Source organism: Rattus rattus, chromosome 10 (assembly GCF_011064425.1).
Source record: "Rattus rattus isolate New Zealand chromosome 10, Rrattus_CSIRO_v1, whole genome shotgun sequence".
NCBI classification, from domain to species: Eukaryota; Metazoa; Chordata; class Mammalia; order Rodentia; family Muridae; genus Rattus; species Rattus rattus.
This window is the reverse complement of record NC_046163.1, coordinates 78,344,944-78,366,658: the sequence shown is the minus strand read 5'-3', so window position 1 is coordinate 78,366,658 and position 21,715 is coordinate 78,344,944.

Below are 21,715 nucleotides of genomic sequence, written 5' to 3'. Positions count from 1 at the left end.
GGTGACACCTGGGAGACTGGCAGAGTTCTCACTGCAGTTTTAACTATCAGAAAGAGACTTAATAACAGTCCCACTGTAAAAGAACTTTTAATCATTGATATAATTTTAGGAATTCTTATAGGATCATCATTAAGACTAAAGAAGTCATCTTTTTGTCTGTATATCATCACTACAAGATAGTACACCTTCATAGATCTGCAGAGATCTGCTCCAAAAGGGTGTGCTATTAATTAATGACTGTTATACATGTTTAATAATAACAGGAAACGCCTTTCAATAGCAGTAATCTTTCCTAAAATGAATCCCTTACAGCCTTGCTTAATAAGGGTGAACCAGTCACAGACTATATGATAATCCAAGGCTGGCCATCTCAGGATGATCACCCACTAGTTATTAGCCTGTCCTCTTATGGCCTCTGACATCTCTTCCCTTAGAATAATATAAATGAAGTATATAAATCTCCCTTTGGACAGACCTTATAGCAGATCCAAAACTCTTGAAGATGATTAGAAGAAGAAACAGAAGCAAAATATGTAATCCTACAATAATTCCCAAACTTATAAAAAAATTCCATAAAGTGTTATTTTTAACCAGATTTATGATTGAATTTGAGAAATAATCAGTCATTTCTGCTTCTGAAGAACTCTTCAGTCTGGAGTGACTGATGGCACTGATCTGGGAATGTAAAGTATCCATATCAATAGCAAGTTGTGAATTGTTCCACACACCATGAAGATGTGCTTGTATCTGCTTGCAGGTCATTTCTGACCAGTTCGATGTAGGGCAGAGGGATAACACAAATCCATTTATAATTGGTAAGACATGAGGTAGTTAAACGTGTTTTAATATTTTGGATCTGAGTTCCTATGTAAATGATGGCTTCCTCTAAAGCATTGATTCTATCTGTCAAACCTCTATCAATCCTATCCTGAGAAATCAGTGGTAAAGAAATTTTTTTTTTTTTTTTTGGTTCTTTTTTTCGGAGCTGGGGACCGAACCCAGGGCCTTGCGCTTCCTAGGTAAGCGCTCTACCGCTGAGCTAAATCCCCAGCCCCAAGAAATATTTTTTGTAAAGGAATTAACATGATTAGCAGTGTATACCTCATGGACTAGGGAGGCCGGAGAAGCTGCAACTGACCCTAAGATAGCAATTAAGGCTGTAAGATAAGTTTGGCTATAAATTCCCTAGATCATGAAAGAGAATTAACAGGCAAACAAAGCAGCATTACATCAAGGCTGGGAGAAAGTAACTGGTCACAAAGTATAAAGTAGCTGGTATACAATGAGAAAAAACATTATGACACGAGGTGAAGTTGTACAATAGGTCAAAATAGCATTCTGGTAGGATATTTTACATATAGATTTATGCTTAATAATTTTATGTCCCCTGTATCCCCTGGGTATAGAATTATAAGTCCATTTGGATTCAATCAGGATCCATGTCTTCAGTGTCTTCTTTTGCTGGGGTCTCTGGCATGGGTGGAGAGTCTGCAGATGATGATGGCTGAACTGATCTTGAAGGAAGTGGCAGTTGTGGAGGTCTCTGTCAATGGAGAAGGTCTGACATGATCAACTGGTCTAGCATCAGCAGGGTCCTGTGAACGTATAAACAGAGCTTCTCCTGGAAAAGCATCCAATCTTTTTATTATCTAGTTAGTAGGTCTTTATTTGACAGAGGCTTGAAATGTTTACAAAAATGGACTTATTTATTTTTATGAAGTATGATAAGGAGATGAATAAATACAAATTCATATTGTAATTTAGATGTCTATATCTTTCCAGGTCTGATGAGCTCACTACACAATAGTTTGTCCCTGTGAACTACAGGGGATTTCAGTAGGATATGAGAAACTAAGAGTCAAACACCAATTTTTAAACGTTTTTTAAGTTTAAACAAGGGTATTGTCTGATATTTATACCTTGGCATATCCAAGATTATAAAATAATGAAACAAATACTGTACCATATCTTTGAAAGCTTTTCCAAGTTAGGAAAAGACATAAATAGCAATAAGAACTAAGTGTCCATATGTACAGGAATAAAGGCTAAATTTCCAGAAGACAGGACATATGTAAAATTTGTCTGTTTTAAATAGCAAGGACACAGGCTCATCAGGGGTTACTTCCCAAGCTGAGCTGACAGCTCCAGTAGCTCAGAAGGAATGTAGAAGCAGTTTTACTGAGTGCAATGATGACTTGTAATGTAGGATTTTGTTAAGTTACCTTTGTGGGAAAAGCAACAAGCTTTTGTAAATAACTTAAATTAATCCTTACCCTCATGTATAATACCCGGAAGCATAGAATGAACTTGAACATATCCAATAGAGAAAAGGCAATTTCTAAACTGAAGCAAGACTTAAATTCTGTAAGTTGGGGCTAAAATTGTGAAATAACTGTGAAACAGTTTTTAAAAAGGGGCTTTGCCCTTAGTATTTAAAAGACAATGGCCCTTGTCACTAACTCTGTTTGTTATTCAAAGGTTTCTTGTGTGAGGAAAATCCTTTTAAGATCTTAAAAGTTAATATAATCTATTTGAGGAGGAGTCATGAATATATATATATATATATATTTTTTTTTTTTTTCTTTTCTGTTTTTTAGAGCTGGGGACCGAACCCAGGGCCTTGCGCTTGCTAGGCAAACGCTCTACCACTGAGCTAAATCCCCAACCCCTTAAATATATTTTTTGTGGAGGTTCAGTCCTGTGCTGTCTGGGGTGGCCCTCCACACCTGTTGGATAGTCCTTCTTTGATGAAGGGATTGGTCACATTAGGCTATTGAATTGAAAGATCTCCGTAGGTAGACCCTCCCTCAAGTATCGAAAAGTCGCAGACCCCAGACCGATCTTGAATGTAATATAGAAAAGGTGAGGTTTATTACAGAGATCTCCGGATCAACATGTATCTCACGCAGGAGTCAGGGATGTTGACCCCGAGTGGCTGGGAGAGGGGCTTTTTAAAGGGAGAGGCCTCGAGTCCTAGGGAAAGAGGGGATATCAGAAAGGAATGCCAAAAATACCATGGAGTTGTAAGATGTCAAATTGTTTTATGACTCTAGAGGATAAAGGGGCACCACGGCACCAAAAGGTTTTATGCCCCCCCGCCCCCGTTTCTGGAACAAAGCTACTAAATCAGGAGAAGGGTCGGGTCCTCTGATCCTCATTATTCCGAGAGCAAATCTTATCTCTTGTCCTGTCAGAGTAAATGTGTGTCGGAGTTAATGAAGCATCTGCATCTGAAACACATCTGGTTAGGCTTTGGGCCGGCTGGTTTCCTGGAATGCTCTCTGCAAGGCACAAGGGGCTTAAACAAACATCACAGAGACAGAACAACTGCTCACACTGGTGATTAAATGACTGTGTCAGTATCAGTTCTTCTGCAATTTCAGCCATCTGTCTTCCTGAGTCAGACCTTGTTACTGTGTTTTGAGTTAATTTAAAATTTTAACTCTCAGAATCACCTCTATTATTTCCCGTTTCCCAGGTTTGATAACATTTCTGTATTATTAGGGATTATGCCATTTTTTATGAAAGAAAGATTGGCACCCTCTTTGCCTTTTAGATACTGGGGACGCAATAAGCTATTTCTTTTTTGAGTGGGACCAGAAACATTAAAATTTACAGCACCTCCAGTTCTTTTAGGATATTGTTTACTGCTATCCCCAGGATTGCCGCATAAATAGCATTTAGGGATCAAGCCTCTACGATCAGATTTTCATTTTCTTTGATTATTAGAAATCGAGTGGTAGTTTGGCCTTGTAGAACTGCTGTAATGGCCACACCTCGAAGATATGAAGGAATAACCTCAGTATATGCTTTAATAAAGTCAGAAATATTTCCAGGTTTTTAATTGTCTTTAGAAGAGATTGATAAGTGGGTGTAGCATTCTCAAAAGCCAGTTGTTTTAAAACACTGTCTTTTGCCTCAGAGGTAAGAACCACCCTTTCTCCTACTTCTGTTTTCCAGGCTACAAACTCCTCAAAAGGTTCTTCTAACTTCTGCTTTATATTAGCAAGCCCTTTAGTATTTGCATCTCTATTAAGCAAACATCTCTGTGCTTCCAGAGCTGCAGCTGATAAATTTGCCAGAGCTTCCTTTGTCATTTTTCTGTTGAGCTATTTCTTCAAAACATGTCTCTGTACCCATTAACATTTCTTATGTTAACACTTTCATTTCCCTCTTTTTTCAGACATCTTAGATAACTCTTATTGATCCAAGTTCTTATAAGCATCCATCCACAGTTAAAAACTGTTTAGTTAGATAGGCTCTGGCTATTTTAAACCAATCATGAGGAGTCATTAGCAATTCAAATGACAAAGGTTGCTGTAAGGGATCCTTACTGTTTTGTTATTCTCCAATCTCACTGGGAAACATCCCAACAATTTACCCTGTTGCTGAGTTGGAAGTACACTAGAAGCAGATCCAACAGAACCCTTTGGTTTCTTTTTACATTTTTCTGGGGTTCTTGTGGAATGACTTATTTTTAAATGCTGCATGGCAGGCCATTTACATTTATGATATTTTGCTTTTTTTTTTTTTTTTTTTTTGGATCCACAACTACCGTCTCCTGAGCTACTTTTCTCAGCATTTTCTGTCCAGGAAATAAACATTGTACTTGGATACTGAATGAGGCAATAGTAATGGAGACCCCTCACAGGGAGATAAATCTAATGTCTCCTGAGCTTTTTTGTCATCTGCCAAGCACATTCCGAATAGCAAATGCTGTAAGACGCATGTCTAATACTCCATTCTCTGTAAACCAGTTGTTAATATCAAACCATACTTTCTCCCATGTCTCCGTATCTAAAGTTCTCCTTCTTGGAATCCCAGGACTGACAGTTTGTAAAAACTGAATAAATTCATTCAGCTGGCTAGTGCTCACCTCAAAGCCTTTTTCTTTAAGAGTATGCATGATAACATTTGGAAAGAAGTCTGTGTTTAGATTCATTTTGTCCCATCCTGATTCATGTCACAGCAGTTGTTGTTGGAAACTCTACTGTTAGCTACAAGCTATGTACACTTAACAGGGTCAATATCAGCTAGCAGGCCAGTGCTTAATACTAGCCAATAAATCTATATAGCTATACATTTATCAATAACCTACTGGATGCCTTCTTTAAGGCCGAACACAGAGATTTCTTAGAGTTAAATATTTATCAGCAACCAATCAGGGTGCCTTCTTTCAGGCTCAGGGTAGGGTGAGGGGGTGGCAGCTTTGCCCTCTTTCTAGGCCTGGGATTGCTTTCTTTCAAGCAGGATAGCTTTGTTTCAAGCTAGATTTGCCTTCTTTGAGGCCACACAGATTCAGATTACTTACCTGTCCTGAACTGATTTTTACAGCGGACTAGCTAGGCCCTAGACTAGACTCCTAGCTCTAATGAGATACATGCAGAATATTTGGGATTTACCTCAAGAAGTATCTGTTTAAGGTGCCATAAGTATGCCGGGGGCCAGCCCCGAATTTGGTCATCTTTCTTGTGTTGGTTCTTCTTGAGGCAGCAAAGGGGGAAGAGCATCAATGGAGGGTAAGACTTTGTCTTTCGAGATATTTAGAGTTACTGTATAATATTAAGTTTACTTATCTAAGTATAAGTTACTATGTTACTGTAGCTGAATTACTTATCTATATCAAAGTCACTATGCTCTGCTACTGTAACTGACCTTCCTTCTGTGTTCCACTGAGGCCAGAAACTGCAGTCTCTGGCATTTAGCACCTCATTCTAAAACACCTGGAGATCATCTAGAAAATTAATTGCTGGAGCCTTTTCCCTTTTGTCCCTATGCCTCCTCCTTGTCATGCTAGGGGGAAGTTTGGAGCAATAAACTTCTATTGAACCGAGAGAAGTGAATAGGGCTTGCAGAAGGAAAAACTTTTACATAGCCAAAATGCATAAACATATAAAATTTCACACATGGACTCAATAAATGCACATTCATACATTTCCACTCAAATTCAGTTGGACCTACATTACATGCATTTTCACAATTCTATTCTTGCACACACGCACATGCATACATTCTGAAAGAGCCCCGGAGCGGGGAGACCCTCACTCAAGTCTCCGGATGATGCGACCCCCTAAGAACTCACGTGAAACCGTCCTTGCTGTAATAAACATGAGGTATATTGATAGGAACCAGTGCACTGGGGTCAAGACTCATATGCGACACAGGGGCAGTGGAGGTCGACCCCCAGTAACTAAGGCAAGGGGAATTTAAAGGAAGAAACCTCAACCCAAGAGGGTAGGGAGGGTGTCATTGGAAAATACCAGTGAATCACAAGGAGGAGCTTCCTGTTTCTCAAGATTGTTTACTTTATGGTCCATCAGTTCCTGGGAGAAGCTTCCTGCCTCTCAAGATTATTCTCTAAGATTTTAATCTAAGTTTATGGTCAGCTAGTACAGGTAGAGGGCAGGGTCTGGAATTTGAGGTATTTAGGGCTTTTTTAAACTTCTGACTCCTTAGCTGCATTTTTTATTCTTTCAGTCCCTACTTCTTCTAGTGGCTAGTTCTAAACATAGAACTAAATTTTAGTATCTTTATAATATTGACTTTTTTGTCCTCCTAAAGCATGATACTGTTTGCATAACATCAAAATCTGAACAGTACTCACTCTTTCTCTAACGAAGGTAACTAGTTTCTTTAACACACATGGACCTATAATCAGAAGCAGAAGCAAAACTAAGAAGGGTCCCATAAGGGAAGATATCAAAGTAGTCATCCAAGGAGATCTACTAAACCAGCTCTCGAACCATCCCTGATGCGCTTCTCTGTCTCTCTGTCTTTTGTCTAACATTTCTTTAAGTTTATTCATAGAGTCTTTAATTACTCCTGAATGGTCTACATAGAAGCAACATTCTTCTTTCAGTGTAGCACACAGACTCCTTCTTTAAGGAATATCAGGTCTAATCTCCTATTCTGAAGGACTACCTCTGGGAGGGAGGTTATGTATTCTTGGAGGTCAGCTAAAAAGTCTTTTTCACTCTTTTTATATCTGAGTCAATGGCAGTTCTGAATTCTCTATAAGCCTTGCATTGCAGGGCAACAGCAGATGTCCTGTAGCTGCCCTTGCAGCACGTAGAAAGCCTTAAGTAATTCTCAACTCTTAAGATAGCCCTAAGTAATACTCAACTCCTTTTTTTTTTTTTTTTTTTTTTTTTTTTTTTTTTTACTAAGTCTTTAGCATCAGGATTCCAATCTGGACACTATCTAAACCTACACACCAAGATCGTGACTATCTTAGAACTTCTAAACTTATGATCCCAGAGGCACAGTCCAAAGAAGTGTTAGAAGCACTAACGCACATAATGCCTTCATAGTAAGGGTATGTTACATCATTTGCAATAGAAATCAGGCCTATCCCCACACCTACCCTATGGAACCCAGGGCAAACATGAAATTCCTGTTTCTAAAGCACACTCCTCAAGTGAGCATTATAACAACCTCCCAGTCACATCTCTGATGTATCCACTTATCTGATGTGCAAGTCTAGGGAGCTTTTTGAAGATCTGAGTGTCCCTCTAGGTCCCAGCTCTCAGTCCCAACAGCTAGTACTCGGCTGGTGAGGGCTGAGACTTGATGGCTGTCAGGGTGGTCAGCAGCACCAGGTACAGTCCTTTCCAGCAAGGCTCAAGTGTCTGGGCTCCATGTCATTGTATGTAGCTGCAGTCTCTGACCTGGAACTGATGAGATGTCTCAGGTTTCCCTGGGGCATAGGCTGCTGTCAGCTGTGACTAGACTTCTTTCTGTATCACCTGTAGATCTTTTAGCCTGGCATACAAATCATTATTACTATGACATGTTGGTTCAGTAACATCATCTACTACAGTCAGAGGAGCTGAGGCCCCATATAAGATCTCAAAGGAGATTAAGCTGAATCTGGAAGGGATATTTCTTGCTCTGAAGAAAGCAAGAGGGAAGGAGTGCCACCCAGTCTGCACCAGTCTCCATGGTCAATTTGGTCAGGGTCTCTTTTAGAGTTTTATTTATTTACTCTACCTCTCCTGAACATTGAGGTCTGTAAATACAATGTAATTTCCAATCGACCTCTAAATACTTGGCCACACCCTGGCTTACCTTGGCAATGAAAGTAGGGCCATTGTCTGACCAGATTACCTTGGGCACTCCAGACCTGGGGAAGATTTCTTCCAGTATTTTCTTGATGACTACCGAGGCCGTCTCTTGCTTGGTGAGGAAAGCTTCTATCTATTCCTGGAAAGGTATCTACAAGCACTAGGAGATACTTGTTATCATATTTTCCTGATTTTGTCTCAGTGAAGTTCACTTCGACTTTTCACTAAACTTTCTAGGTCTCTTTGCCCTGTTTGCTTGCTAAGCATTCACTTACTGACATATATTATATTTTTTACTGCCTCTCTGGCTAGAATCTTAAAGTCTATTACATACACCTTAACTACTTGGACAAACTTCTTATCTCTTAAGTGAGTCCCTTTCTGTATTTGGCAAAGTGAGTCTTTTTTTTTTTTTTTTTGGGGAATTTAGTTTTCCCTCATGTCTGCCATTTTTTTTTTTTTTTTCGTTTAAGCAATTTGGGCCTTTTCTTCTTTGTACATCCTATGTGAGGGCATCCCTTATTCCAATCCCAGTTCCCAGTGGCTGTCTCTTGCAGGCCTGCAACCAGGATATGCTCCTGCATAGCCATTTCCCAAGCCACTTTATCTGCTTTGTTACTGCCCCATGTCACTGAATCTCTTCCCTCCTGATATCCTGAGCAATGAATAGTACTCACAGTTGTTGGCTTCACCAGGGCATCTAAGAGATGGTAAAGGTATCTGTGGCGCTGATGTTCTGGGGGGTAGAGGTTTGTCCATCCCAGATGACATTTGTGTTGTCCATCATGGCAGCACCCACTTATCTCTGACCTTCATGAAGAGAACTGTTCCTGTCTGTGGACAAGGTAGCCTCGGCTTTCAGCAGGGGTCAAATAACCAGTCACAGAGGTCTTTCCTCCACCCATGGGCTTTTGTCAGTACTTGACACTCGTGGTACGGTGGCTCCAGGTCAGGATTGGGCAACAAGGTGACCAGATTGTCCCCAACCAGTGGAGAATGTAATCTATGGCAGCTGACCAGTGGTCACATCTTTTGGGACGTTCTATTCAAAGGCAAAACATCAACCACTCTATCACAGTTTAAGTCCTGGGTTGAGTGATAATTGTTAGTGCCCAGCTGGCAGGAACAGTGTGTTCCAGGCAGAACAGCACTAAGCCACACATCTCCCAGCATCAGGTACTGGTGCACTGAGACAGGTCTTAAGCTCCACATACACAGTCTGTATATATGCATATACATGGCCGCACCCAGCCATTTCAGCCGATGCAAGCCATTTTGGAGAGCAAATTTCTCATGAGCAAGGGATAGGAGCAGTCAGGGATGACCATGAACTAGTGGGTTACCCGGCCTACGCCAAGATTCACTGTTCTTCAGGCAGTCCATAAGTATTATTTGTTGCCAGTAGCCCCCTGTACCCAAGGTCTTTGGATACTGGCCCACTGGGGCATAGGAACACAGAGCGTTGGGTCCGTGTATCCACAAAAAAACTTGGCAGGCTTCCCTTCTATCTCTGCTCATAGCCAGCACTCTAGGACCGAGAGACTCTCCAGTGGCCCCTCTTGTTCTTTCTGCAGCAGTCCCTGACCCAGTGTCCTTTTTCTTTGCATTAGTCACACTGATCTTTAGCCAGTAATTCTCTTCTGTTGCCAGGTACTATATTCCTAGGTTCCCTAACTACTGTGGACAGTATATGTTCCTCTCTTGTCTTTTATCTCTCTTTAGCTCTCTAGCTTCCTCTTCTTTTTGTCTCTTTACTTCCCTAGCTTTCTGCTCTTTTTATTCTCTTTCTTTCTTTCTTTTTTCAGTCTTTCTGTCTGTATCTTCTTCTACAGCTATTAGGTGCTATCCACTTTTGTGCACAGACCCTGAACCACACATCAACCTTATTTTCTCTGTAACTTACAATAACTCTCACAGTGACTTAGCTTAACCCTTCAAATTTCTGTAACTTTCTCTTCATATCTTTTCCTTATCTTAGCCAGATTGGTAGGGCATTTTCTAGCGCCTCAGAGACCCACCCTTGGAGCCTGGCGGTAGACCTGGTGCTCCCTACCTTCAGGCATATTCAAGTCAACAGGCAGAAGTGAGGGCCTTCTATCCGTGTCTGGAACATTTTTTCTAGCCTCTAGTAGGATTCTGTCTTTCCTCGGTGTTAAAGAAGACCTGTAACAGTTACTAACAAGCATCTCAAGTGGGATGATGAGAAAACAGGAAGGGAATCTAGAGGATAGAGGTCCACTGAAGAGCAAATTATTTTTAACTTTTAACTTAAGCACCAAGAGGACCAAGTAAAACTCTTTGATGAACAAAGCAAATAGTTCCATGATTTCAAACACAGTCGTCAGTCCAAAGTCCAAAAATGAAACAAAAGTCAAAAAGACACTCCACAATACCACAGAAAACAAACCAGACAAACAAGACCAAGACAAAGAATCCTATAACCAATTTCCACAGATACCTGGTACCTTCAGTACCTGGCCCAAACTGCAGCTTAACCTTAGCTGCTTCTGGGATGAGACAGACCATCTGATTCCACCTCCCAACAGAATTCCAGAGTGTCCTCTTGCCCTAACGTCCGTGCAATGGTCCACCATCAAAGACAAAGGGGGTTGTCACAGTCTGCCCCATGGCAAAGAAAAAGAACACCAAACACAGAAACAGAATACAGACAACAGACACTAACACGTCCAAGCAAGTATAGGCAGCCGAACGTGACCTCTGATGGAGTGGTATTCTTCGTCCACTCCCGCCTAGGTAAAAGGAGTACTCCGTCTCCTTGGTTCCAGAAAACCACAGTCAGGTCCTCCTGACTTCCCACAGTCGGACTCTCCTGACTGCTCTCCGCCCGTGGAACCTCTTCCAGGGCTGCAGCTTGCGGGACCGGGGCATCCCCCCTTCCTCGGCCAGAGGATCCTCATGGATCACAAGGCAGCTGCACTGAGTGGGGATAAACATCCACTCTCCTAGCACAGGGCAGGAATACACTTCCACCCTCTTAACACTGACCGGTACTAAGACACACACAGACACACACAGACACACACACACACACACACACACACACACACACACACACATACACACATGGCAGAACCAAAACAGAGACAGACACAGACTGACTAATGCGGCTCCGCTTACACAGAAACACTCAGACAAACATCCGACTCACCTCCAAGGGGTCTTCAGAGTCTGGGGTGGTCGCGAAGATCCCGGACGAGCCCCCAAATTAAAGACCCCTGGAGCGGGGAGACCCTCACTCAAGTCTCGGGATGATGCGACCCCCTAAGAACTCACATGAGACCGTCCTTGCTGTAATAAACATGAGGTTTATTGATAGGAACCAGTACACTGGGGTCGAGACTCATATCCCACGCAAGGGCAGTGGAGTTCGACCCCCAGTAACTAAGACAAGGGGAATTTAAAGGAAGAAACCTCAACCCAAGAGGGTAGGGAGGGTGTCATTGGAAAATACCAGTGAATCACAAGGAGGAGCTTCCTGTTTCTCAAGATTGTTTACTTTATGGTCCATCAGTTCCTGGGAGAAGCTTCCTGCCTCTCAAGATTATTCTCTAAGATTTTAATCTAAGTTTATGGTCAGCTAGTACAGGTAGAGGGCAGGGTCTGGAATTTGAGGTATTTAGGGCTTTTTTAAACTTCTGACTCCTTAGCTGCATTTTTTATTCTTTCAATTCTTACAATTACATACTTAAACAGACATCCATACTTATATATGCATATGGAGGAAAAGACCAAGTATCGGTGCAGAAAGAACTCAATCATTTTGGATGAAAGATGAGCTCCAATCTTTATTACATAGAGAAAGAAATAGATTCTACCCTTTTAAATATAAATGAATCAAACCCAAGTTCGTAAGAGAAAAGGCTTTTTCCTTTTAATAAGACCAAGCCTGCCTTGCTATTGAAAAATGGCCTGTTCTGTCCCACGATAAGGAGAAACCTGCCAGTGCCTTCTGTTCTCTCCAGCTTCTTCTTTTCTCCTCTTTTCCTCTGCATTCTGTACATTGCTCTCTTATGTTACCTATACTCTCTAAGTTATTTCTCTCTGCATTTCTTCTCAGCTCAGATCTTTTTAACTCAGTTCTATTTAGCTCAGTTCTCCTTAGCTCAAACCTGACTCTTTGGCTCAGTCCCTCTCTCCAGCTCAGTCCTTCTCTCTCTTTCCTTCTATTCACCCCTTCTCTCTCATTCCTTTTGTATTTGTCTGTCTTGTCCTCCTGTGTCTGTCTTTCTGTCTCTGTTTGTGTGTGTGTGTGTGTGTGTGTGTGTGTGTGTGTGTGTATTCTCTTTTTTCCTCAGCACTTAAACATCTTTTCAGAATACATGATCACATATTACAAAGTTCATCACAAGTTCATATGGAAGGTCAAAGCATAAACTGAAATAGAAGTTTACAACCAAGAATGTTTATGTGAATTTCTATCAGGAGTAAGTATCTGACTAAACATTCTTCACTAGTGTCAGCTCTACAGGTTCACTGAAGGTTTAAAACCAGGGTTGTTAGTGAAGGTATGTATAGACAAACCCAGGCAATATCTTATCCTCAGTCCTTGCATCTGTAATAAATGGTTTGTTCTCTTTTTATGACCCTTGATAATTGCTTTACAACTTCTTGGAATGTGTTATGAGTAGGAGAAAAGTTTAGTTACTAAGAGGAATTACCTGGTGACAGCTGGGGGACTGGCAGAGTTCTCATTGCAGTTTTAACTATCAGAAAGAGACTTAATAGCAGTCCTGTCGGACCGGATGTCGAAACTAAGCAAAGCTAGAGCCCTGCCCTGAGCAGATATCTGAGAAGGGCTTGACCTTTTCAAAGAACTTGTCCCTGGAAGACTATTGCCTCTTTGTCTAAGGAGGATATCTTGCAGTTTAATGATTCGCCTTATGTCCTTGGGCAATTCCCAGTACTCCCCCCAACCTAAGCTTCAGTTCCTGCTTCAATTCCTGCTTCAGAGCTTAAAATGCTGTACATTCCTCTCAATAAACCGACCTTGACAAGGACACTTCTTGGTCTCGCTCCTCTTTCTCACCCTTTCTCCCGCAGGTATGGGTGCCCCTCGACCCCCACAAACAACTGGGTCCCCGCTGGCAGGGGCACAGTCCCATTATAAAAGAACTTTTAATCATTGCTATAATTTTAGGAATTCTTATAGGATCATCATTAAGACTAAAGAAGTTATCTATTTATCTGTATATTATCACTACAAGATAGTACACCTTCACAGATCTGCAGAGATCTGCTCCAAAGGGGTGTGTTGTTACTTAATGATTTTTATACGTGTTTAATAATAACAGGAAAAGCCTGTAAATAGCAGGAATCTTTCCTAAAATGAATCTCATACAGCCTTGCTTAATAATGGTGAACTATATGAAAATCCGAGGCTGGCCATCTCAGGATGATCAACTGCTAGTTATTAGTTTGTCCTGTTATGGCTCCTGACACTGAATAGTCTCTAGTATAACCAAAGTTAATTTAATGACTCAGATCTTTCTAGTTTTTTTTATTTGTTTTTAATTTTTAATGGTTAAGGTACTTCTAATGTTCTTATATAAACTTAGGAATGTACTGCCTAATATTTATTAATGTGTATTGTTGGGGACCGGACTGCCAGACTAGGCAAAGCTGGAACCCTGCCCTGAGCAGATTCCTGAGAAAGGCTTGACCTTTTCAAAGAACATGTCCCTGGAAGACTGTTTCCTCATTGTCTAAAGAGAATATCTTGCAGTTTAATGATTCACCCCTAAGCTTCAGTTTTGGCTTCAATTCTTGCTTCAGAGTTTTAAATACAGTACACTCCTCTCAATAAACAGACCCTGACAAGGACACTGCTTGGTCTCTCTCTTCTTTCTCACCTGTTCTCCCGCAGGTATGGGTCCCCCTTGATCCCCACGAATTACCTGCTCCCTGCTGGCAGGGGCAGTGTATGTGTATATTTTAAATACAATTGAAGTGATTTACTTCTTTCCCTTATTAACAAAGCAAGAAAGCACAACACTATTTACTTAGTATGACATACTTTTTTTTTTGGTTCTTTTTTTCGGAGCTGGGGACCGAAACCAGGGCCTTGCGCTTCCTATGCAAGTGCTCTACCACTGAGCTAAATCCCCAACCCATGACATACTTTTTAATGAAATTTTATTTGTCCTTTGAAATATTCAGTCTCCTGTGCAAGATACCTTGTCCATATGCTTCACCCATGCCTTCTACACAGCTCTCTGCTAACTTATTCTGTGTGGGAAGTTCAGCATGTGAAATATGGGGGGGGGTCTATATTTACTCTTTTACTTTTACAAGTTAGTTTTGGATTATTAAACATATGAACACACCTTTTTATAATCATTGTTTTAGAAATGTAAAAATATATAATTCATACTCTAAAATTTAAATGAAGAAAGTTGATGCAAGTTTGAATATAAGAAAATGTGTGTTGCAAAATGAGGAATGAGGTTTAGAATGGCTACAGAATTTGTCTATTCACACTTTGAACCTGAGTGATACCATTTGAACCAGACTTAGACATGTAAAAGGAAAAAATTCAGAGATAAAAGTAAATCAATGAATGAATGAATCAATCAATCAATAAATAAATAAATGGAAGAAACCAACAAAAATAAGCCAAGAGTTTATATTTTCAGTACTTCAGTAAAAATATATATAGAATGGCAAAATATATATAGAACCCAAGCATTGGCAGAAACCAGAAGGCTGCTTGGGACTTGTCCAGTCAATATAAAATGCTGCTGTGAGTAAACTAGGCACTACATTCCACTCCTTTACTTTGCACAAAGGGGAAAGAAGAGCTCTGAGAGAGACCTGGAACTTGTCCAGGGAACAGGGTTGGTGGTCAGTGTCACAGATGAAACACCAAACTGGAGGATACCTTACCCTTTACCTCTGATCTGCCTCTCCTTTTCTTCTTTATTCTATTTTCTCTTTCCCTCTTCATCTTTCTCTTTCTATACCCACTTCTCCTTACCCATTTCTCAACCCCTCTTCTCTGTCTCCTAATCTTGTATATCTTTTTCTCTTCCTGTTTTACTTTCCTTCTTCCTTTTCTCCCTCTTCCTCTCATACTCTTCTTTCTCTTCCTTTTACTTGTGTTTATTCTCCTTCTTTCCCTTTCTCTCAACTCTTCATTTCCTTATTCCTTATCCTTCCTTCTTCTCTACTTCTTCTTCCCTTTCTTCTTCTTCCTATATCCTCTTCTCCTTTCTCTTCATTCCACCCTCCTCTTCTTACTCCTACTTTGCTTCCTTCTATTCCCTACACCCCCGTTTTCTTGTTCTTTCTTTCTAGTGCTTCTCCTCCTCCTCTCCTTCCTCCTCATTTCTTTCTGCTTCCTTTGCTTTCCTTCATTCTGCCCTCCTGTATCTTCTTCCTCTTTTTTTTTTCTCTTCCACATTTTATTTTTCTCAGATCTTCCTCTGGCTCGATATTCTTATCACATGAGCCTATGGGCAGAGCCTGTGTCTGTAAGACAATGTAACACAAGAAAGAATATTAATGCATGTGAAGGAAATTCTCTTTTTTTTTCTTAGATAAAGCATCTGGTTTGTTTAGAAAATATACATCAATAAGCTCAAAGTACCCACACCCTGACATGGCAGGTGATAAGAATAGAAAAGCTTTAGTATCCTGCTAGAAGTCTTGACTACATTTTTAACTCAGTGTGGGTGAGAAATCAGAGTACTGCTAAGAGGGGAGAATCAAAGAGAGGAATTGAATGATCTAAGAGGAAGAAATATGGAGTCAGAAAATTCCAGCCCCTTTGGGAGAAGCAACCAAAGAAAAGTCAAGTGATACTGTCCAGAGGAGATGTAAGATTGGAGAATGAGTGCTATTGTATCTGGAGGACGAGAGATGTTTTGATCTCAATCCAGCAACTTCTGTGCATTATAAGCTCAACTACAAGAGAATTATAATACAAGTGCCACACTGAGGGACCTTTCATTTTTGTTTCTAGGCTTTAGTCTAATATCAAAGGGCCAGCTACTAAGATGCAATGGGTTGAGCTGGAGGGGTAGGAGATATGGATTGTTGAAAGAGAAAATTGAACTCTAAAAGCTGTTTTTTTTTTATATCCATGTATATGTGCTGGGGCATATGTGACATCCATCCCCATACACACACAAACAGTAGATATAATGAAATATTGAAAAGGATCGCAAACATTTCTTGAGAATGTAGAATCAATATAGATTCTATAGAATTGTCCCAGTTACTTTAAATCCTTGATTAATGTACAGTAATTATACTTGTGTGTTCAAAAATATAGGAAGTTCCTCTTTGGTACTCTCTCCCACATGGATGTTTACCCATCAATATGTCATCCACAGCAATAATCAGGCCCACATATTACAAAACCATATATTTTTCCTTGATTTTGAGCTTCTGTAGTATGTATCATGTACAATTTTTATCAGGAAATGGATGTCTATTGCAGAAAGGGGCTGTGATACATTTACTTTATTTTAATTGACTGCTACATTGTATAAATATATAATGCTGATCAATCTTGTTATGCTAGGTTGTGTTACTGAAACAGTAAAATGAATGCTAAAGGCACAAGTATGTGGACCTGTGATTGGATTCTATCACTCATAAAAATTCATGTGTGATTGAGGCTATAAAATTGCCTCGACTGTTAACAGTACCTACTGTTTTTCCAGAGGACTTGCCTTTGTTTCCCAGCATCTACAAGTGGAAAAAACAAACAAACAAACAAAAAAAATCAAAAAAACCTCAACTATAACTCCACTTCCAAAAGATCTAATGCCCTTTTCTGTCCTGTGAGGGTACAAGACATGCAGTTTCATAGACATTCCTTCAAGAAACACACCCATAGACATGAAAACAATTCTTAAAATAAAGGCACATGAAGGCCACCAAGGTGGCTCTGAAAGTTAAGGTGCATGCTACTAATCATGGAGATCTGAGTTTGATGCTTGAGTTCCACGGTGTGGAAGGAAAGAACTGACCTTGTCAGGTTTTCCTCTAGCATCCACTCCACATGCATGCCGTGTGTGTGTGTGTGTGTGTGTGTGTGTGTGTGTGTGTGTGTGTGTGTGTGTGTGTGTGATAGATAGCAACAACAGGTGGATTCAATGGGTGGATTCTTGGAACTTGCAGCCAGGCTGGTCTAGATAGAGCACCAAGATTGGGGCTCACTGAAGAACCCTGTATAACACTAATACTTAGAGAAAGAAAGGAGGACATCTCAATATTAACTTCAGGCCTCACAGTATTGTTTGAAAATATTTAGTGGATCATGCCCAAGAAAATTCATCACTCACAATTATGAAACCAAAGGGGAATTCTTCTCTCACATATATGACTTTTAAATACTGTCTTGTCCATATCTAGAATGCATCAAAGAGGTTTTATACAAAAATAACTGACTACTAAGAGCATTAACAAACATGCAAACCCATGAAGGACCACTGCTAACCCTTGTTTATGAATTAAAAAACATAGAAAAACAAAAATTGGCAATGCTCACAGTTTGAACAACAAAAACCTTTCATCGCTTAAACTACTTCTTTTGAGGAATTCAGTCATAATAAAAAGAAAAGTAACTAATATAAAATATAAGTCATAATATAAAATGTAAGGTATAATATGTTATGTAAAAATGTTAGCACGATATATATAGCACAGAGCAGTGGATAACAAGAAAGGACCTAGGATCCAAACTGCTTGGCTACAATCATCACTCTAGCATCTCTGGTTAGATTACCTTGTCCAGCTTCAGTTTTCTTGATTTGTCAAATGGGAGGACTAATGTTGCAATTCAAAGGATGAAACTTGACTTAAGTAATATCTGAAGGAGTAATAATTATACTTGGACATAAGGACATTCATGCTTTCAAATGTATTATTTTGTATATTTTTAAATCTCTGTCACACATGAAAGCTCTAATAACTACTAAAATTATGTAAACTAATTCATATTTATATGTTATGGCTGAAAGAATGAATCAGCAGTTAAGTGACACACCATTTTTGCAGAGAACACATGTTCAGTCCCTGCACCCAAATAAGGCAATTTGCAACTGCCTAAATCTCCAGATTCAGGGAAGCACATAATCTTCTGGCCTCTCCAGGAAGCTGCATGCACAGACTAAAATAACTTCACACAGGTGCACATACACACACACACACACACACACACACACACAGAAATAAATAAAATAAAATAATTAGACTTATATTTACTTAATAGCTTACTATACTACTTATAGCTCTCAGTGCTTACATTAATTCTGGATATTTTCTTTAAGAAAAAAATGTGCATTCCAAATCATATATCATTAAATTTTCCTTTTTTATTGCTCCTTCTCAAGACATTTTTTTTATTGTGTTTTGGTGCATTAATGTTATACTAAGACACATGTAAATAAAATTACTCACCCAGGGATTTATAATATTTTAAATAGCTACAGTGCCTTCTTTTCTGTATTAATGTGGTCTTTTGAGATTTCTTGCTGCCTCCTGTGTTCAATGGAAAACTTCTGCCTTCTTGGAGTTTGATTCCTAAAAGTTTGTTTTAGTGGATATTCGCTCTGGGTTAATTCTAAATAATTTCTACTATAACAAAACAAATGCTTTCCCTAGTTTCCCATTATTGGACCCAAGTTTTGATTTATTTTATTAAATTATTATAACCAGGAGCCAATTGATGGAATCTTATAAACAGAGAAACAAACAACTAAAAAGGTGTAGGTTATTCATTCTTTTCTGTGTGGGTTTCTCAACTTCTACTGAAGATCACTTTAGTTATTCTTAAAAAAAAATGCACAATGGGGAGTTAAAACTCAGTAATTCCAGTTCAAGTGGAGTAAGATTATCTTAATGACTAGAAATAAAAATCTAGATAAGATGTATCTGTATTAATGTTCTGAAGGACAAAAAATAATAAGTTACAGGGAAGAAACTGACAATTATAAGTTCCCATCAACCTGACATTTAGCCTTACTGCTCTGCCTCTGCCCTTTGGTTTATCAAGCCTTGATGGAAGGAAAATATTCAGAATATCCAGTTTAGTTATCAAACATGTAAAGAATGGATTACAAGAGAACGTTTATGTTTCTGGCATAAGCAGAGAGAAAACAGAAATCTACAGGGCAGAAACAATAAAGTAGCATCTCCTGTTTTCACACGCTATTATTGGTCTCTCAGAGAAGCAGAGAAGTAGCTTACTCCAAATGCCTCTTACAGGCAAAGGAACACACTTCTCCATCCATAGTCACAAAGGTGTGAAGGAATGCTACTGCACTTGTGATAGTGATATTTGTTCCCCAAGGCAGATTGAATCACGAAATATGAGAGAGCACAAAACAGTGAGCTGAAAAGTCAGAAAGAGGGACCCTTCAGTTCTTGAAAGTTTGATATTATCTACAGAAAGTATCCCATAATGAGTCTATACTATCTTCTGTGAGGAGCTGTCCGAGGAGCTGTCCTCACAGATGTGAGGAGCTGTCCGAGGAGCTGTCCTCACATATGTGAGGAGCTGTCCTCACATACTCCATTACAAGATGGCACCGGCATCCGGCAGAACGCACCTAGTAAAAAGGGCAATACGCAGGCGCCTGGTAACTTCCCTACTCAAAGGGACACGTATGTTTTGGTACGTCATCTGGCATAATTGGCAGCGACCAGTCAGAGAGTGACACGTCCTAGGTGAGGATAGTTTCCTATATAAGGGACGGTTATTCCTCACTCGGCGTCTCCGCATTGTAAGCTTCTCAAGACGCAGTAAAGCTTTTCTGCAGTAGGATCCTGTGTGTGCCGCATCGTTCCTGCTGGCGAGATGTAGCGCAGGACATCTGGTGCCAAAAACCCGGGAAAGACCTCGCCATCGTCAGCACCTTCGGAGATCCCTTGGCGACAAGGAGGATTCAGAACTGCAGGTAGGTACGTTCGGAGAGGCAGCCCTCTCTTGGACTTTGGTCTGGGGTTGTCACCGCCTTGGGAAGGATTTGTTGAGGCTATAATATTTGTCCTGGGAGCCACCCTACTCTTTATGTTCTGTTTTCACCGTTTTTGCTGTTAAAAGGATGATCACAGCAGCTGAAGGCGCGTCTCAGTCTCTCGTATATAAGTGAGCTTCTCGCAGCTCCCTTTTTCCTTCGATTTTGACTGTTGAGGAGCAAGGACGTGATAAGGCCGACGTAGATAAGCGGCACCGTCCGGGGAGGCGCGTGTAAGACTCCCGTACATAAGAGAGCAGCGTGTCCATCTCTACCCTTTCACCTCACGCCTTGTCAGACGGACGTAGATAAGCCGCCGGCGTTCCTGGCCCATCATGGGATCCTCACAGTCTGTGGTCACGGCCTTGGAAACAGTGTTAAAGCAGAGGGACATCAAACTTGGAGGAAGAACACTTAAAAACTTTGTGAAGGAGGTTGAGAGGGTGGCGCCTTGGTTTGCCTGTTCAGGCTCGTTTACGATTGCCTCATGGAAAAACTTGGAAAAGACCTTGACAGAAAATTGGCGGAAGAGGATCTGCGCCTAGGGACAAAAGCTATATGGAAGCTGGTTAAGAATTGTTTAAAGGATGAAACGTGTAAGGCAGCAGTAGTAGAAGGACAGGCCACTCGCGAGGTAGTCCGGGAAAGTATGTCAGAAACTGAATGTAGTGAGAGGTTGGGCGCGCGCAAGAAAAAGGACATCCTAAGAAAGAAAAAAGGCCCTCCCGGTAAGTCTGCAGACAAGGGAGCGTTGAAATTTTCAGATTCCAGCACTTCCTCCTCTACACATAAACCAGGAGGGGGAGCCAGCCTATACCCTGTGAAAGAGCTAGAAGCGCTGAACCTCGACAGTTCTGAAAGCTCTGAAAATAAAACCTTAGACTCAGAGGAGGAGGCCGAGCTAGATGAGGAAGCAGCTATATATGAGGAGGAAAGATATTACCCCGATGAATGTAGGGGAAGTAATAGAAGCCTTCTAGCACGGCCACCACCAACGGCGCCCCCTCCATAAGAGACACGCTCACGCACCTTCTCACTAGTCCCCGAGAGGGTGAGAAGAAAGCTGAGTATGACATTTCCTATCTTTGAGACTCCGGAGGGAGGACGGGTCCATGCCCCTGTTGAATATAATCAGATTAAGGAATTAGCGGAATCAGTTAGAAAGTATGGAGTCACAGCCAACTTTACTCTAACACAACTCGACAGGTTGGCCATGACAGCATTGACACCAGCTGATTAGCAGATGATTGCTAAGGCAGTCCTTGCCAGCATGGGTCAATACATGGAATGGAAAGCGCTCTGGTATGAGGCAGCCCAAACACAGGCCAGAACGAATGCTACGGCCTTAATACCTGAGCAACAAGAATGGACTTTCAACTCTTTTTTTTTTTTTTTTTTTTTTTTTTTATTTTTTTTATTAACTTGAGTATTTCTTATGTACATTTGGCAAACATCCCTTCCCCCCCCTTCCTTATGGGTGTTCCCCTCCCCACCCTCCCCCATTGCCGCCCTCCCCCCCCGACAGTCTAGTTCACTCGGGGTTCAGTCTTAGCAGGACCCAGGGCTTCTCCTTCCACTGGTGCTCTTACTAGGATATTCATTGCTACCTATGAGGTCAGAGTCCAGGGTCAGTCCATGTATAGTCTTTAGGTAGTGGCTTAGTCC